At 39.6% G+C, this 3,297-nt stretch overlaps 1 non-coding gene across 1 annotated transcript; it reads left to right on the top strand.

The window, feature by feature from the left end:
* Positions 1 to 915: 915 nt before the first annotated feature.
* On the top strand, positions 916 to 987 carry TRNAC-ACA. The gene has a single exon. It is a non-coding gene; the product is annotated as a tRNA-Cys (tRNA).
* The last annotated feature ends 2,310 nt before the right edge of the window (positions 988 to 3,297 follow it).

Consider the following 3,297-nt stretch of genomic DNA (forward strand, 5'->3'; position numbering starts at 1 on the left):
ACATCCCTTTTTTTCTTTTGCATCCAAAGATGAAGACTTCATTAATTCATGTGAAATTGAATCACAAATGGTGGAATGCTAGGCTACCCCAAGCCAGGGGAGGAAGAAGAACAGCAGTCTCTGGAGGATGGAGACTCCTTTTTGTATCCATATTGGAAGTTGCCAACTTTTTTTGGATAAAATCTGCTATAAGTAGATAGAGTACATGTCCTCCTACTTTCTCAGATTCTTCAGAGCTAAGCTGTAGATATTACCTCTTTAGCCTCTTGCCTGACCACCTAGAGTGATCTTTCTCTTTTTGGAATTATTGTAATATGTGTGGTCTGAAAACAATCCAGGTCTTGATTTTATATAGGCTTGTACGGCTCACTAGGAATTTGTATATTCTTTTCTTGAAGTACAGTGAGATCATGTCTCTGCTTTCTTTTGCATCTCTGAACACAACTGGCATTGAAGACAGTGTAGCATAGACCAAGTTCATATACTCTTCATCCTTTCCCTTTTAGATAGTCTAGCCCCCTCAGCTACCCTGGCAACCTCCCATCTTATGCCTTTTGTTTCTAACTCTTCTCTTTTCTGTCAATATGTAGCTTCTCAGTGCCTCTTTCCTTTAGAGTCTTATTATCTGTTCTATAAGAGGGTAGTTAATATCTAATTAGTTAATTCTGTGAAATTAACTACACATATGTGAAATTAACAATCATATGAAATTGCCTTTTTTTTTTTTGACCTACCAAATAGCACTTTTAAATGATTTAACCTGATAGGTGAAATTTTATTACCTCTCACACATGACAGCTGGGGACACAAAATTATATTCCAGAGGAATGAATTCATAACAAAGTAATCTAGCTTTAGCAGTCTAGCAGGGGAAATATTTTGGGCATTAAAATGCTTTGACACCTCTCAATGACTTCCCTGGTGGCTCAGACGGTAAAGCGTCTGTCTACAATGCAGGAGACCCAGGTTCGATCCCTGGGTTGGGAAGATCCCTTGAAGAAGGAAATGGCAATCCACTCCAGTACTATTGCCTGGAAAATCCCATGGACAGAGGAGCCTGGTAGGCTACAGTCCATGGGGTCGCAAAGAGTCGGACACGACTGAGCGACTTCACGTTTTAGCTAGTCTGCAATGCAGAAGGTCAGGCCCTTGCCTGGAAACATACCACCAGGACACTTAATATCTGATGACTTTTTTCCTCCTCTGATGTGTTTCACATTAACAATATAGGCTAGAAATTGCCTGTTTGACACCAAGACAAATGGAAAGAGCCACAAATAGATGAAAGCTTACTTTTGCTACCAAATCTCTCTCACAATCCTAAAGTTCAAATGAGTAGACTGAACAAGATTGTAGGAAATGTGGAGAACATTGGAGAACAAGGCCCTTTCAAGAAATTCTAAATCCATCAAATAACTGTTTACAAACACGTGCAGGGTCATTTAAAATGACTTCTCTCTTTGGGGCCTTGAATAACCAACTTGTATGAGTTTTCCCACCTGTACACTGAGAAGGTTGGACTAGACAAATATGGGGCTTTCAGAGTTTATATTCTACAAAAGTCACTTTGTAAAGATTTCTAGGCAATGTTTCTTTATACCCTTGAAAGTAAAATTAGAAGTCATTAAAATCACATAATGCCCATATCCCATGCATTAAGTCTCAATTCTTACCTTCCTTGGTCTGAATTACTGAGGGTTCATTCATTCTGTTTTAATGGAGCGAATTCCTTTTGTGTTTGTAACAAAGCAGATTCCTATTTATATTGGCTTGTTACAGTTTGGAGTTTTTGAAAAGAATTTGGTCATATTTTAGAAAGCCAGATGGCCAAAAAATTGAGAATAGCTTTAGAACTCTTATTGAGGCTCTTCTAGCTCTTTTTAACTTGGAGGGCATCATGTTTAGTCTGCTCTAGTGGCACTTCTGTGAGCTTCCCAGTGGCTCAGTGGTAAAGAATACGCCTACCAATGCAAGAGACAGATGCGGGTTTGACGCCTGGGTCAGAAGATCCCCTGGAGGAAGAAATGGCAACCTATTCCAGTATTCTTGCCTGGAAAATCCCATGGACAGAGGGCCTGGTGGTCTACAGTCCATGGGGTGGCAAAAGAGTCAGACACCAACTCAGAGACTAAATAACAAGAGTGGCACTTTTATTTTGCTTTAATTATCTCTGTATCTGTACCTCTTATCAGACTATCAGCCGACTGAGGAGAGAAACAGCATATTACTCACTTTGTACCCACTGGAGAACCTGGCATAATACCTTGCGCAGAGTAGGTGCTCCCCTAATAGTCATTGAATTTCCTTAAACTATAACTGTAGAATTTCAGAGCCAGAGGAGAACCTCTGGAATCATCACAAACATTTTCCAAGTAGGATAGCTGAGGCCCAGAGGAGGTAAGTCATTGGCTCATCGTGATGCAGACGTTACATCACAAAGACCCATACCGGTTTCAGAGTCTCTGGGATCTAGCCCTGTTGGCTTGGTTTCAGAAATATTTAAGGGAGACCCACCTGAATCGTCCCTGTTCTGAATGGCTCCAACCATGATGTGGTTACACTTGCAAGTACAAGAAAACACCCTTTTATTTCTTCCCTGTTTGGTGGCTTGATTCATGATGTAGCAGTAACCCGCTTTCCTGTTGTTATAGTCACTTTCTCCTTCCCCCCAAGTAAAGCCTCTGTATTGTGTTGCATACACGTGTGCCTCAGAGGAAATAGTGATTCGGTAACAGATGGATGGTCCCTGAAAATAAAGTTTGTTGATAAGTAGAGGCTGTTGCAATAGACCAAATCCAACAGACCTTTGAGTGTTGGTATAACCTCTCCAGACCCCAGCACCACATTTCATGCCGCATCCACACATCACCAAGCTCCACCAGCCTAGTAGGTTGAAGCGGAAGAGGCTCTTTAAAACTAGCCCCCTATGGTTTTGAAATTATATTGCTTGCTGTTTCCTGCTATAAAACATTAAGAGAACTAAAATATTTTCAGATGTGAGTTTTCATAGTAACTTCCTTTCATCTTATTGCAAGAGTAATATAAGTTTATTACAGAAAAAAAGAAAATACAGATAAGAGAGAAAAAAAAAAAACAAAATAAAATTCAACTGGAATCCTATCACATTGAGACACGGAGATAACCAGAGCCAACATTTTGGTATATATGCACACAGACTTACGTGTATTACATCGTTTTCGCAAAATGTTCTTCCTTGATAACACAAGTATAAATTTTTGTTAATGTATATATTATAGTCCAGTGAATTGTTGTACCCTAGTTTATCAATTTTTTTTC

Source organism: Bos indicus x Bos taurus, chromosome 14 (genome assembly GCF_003369695.1).
Source record: "Bos indicus x Bos taurus breed Angus x Brahman F1 hybrid chromosome 14, Bos_hybrid_MaternalHap_v2.0, whole genome shotgun sequence".
NCBI classification, from domain to species: Eukaryota; Metazoa; Chordata; class Mammalia; order Artiodactyla; family Bovidae; genus Bos; species Bos indicus x Bos taurus.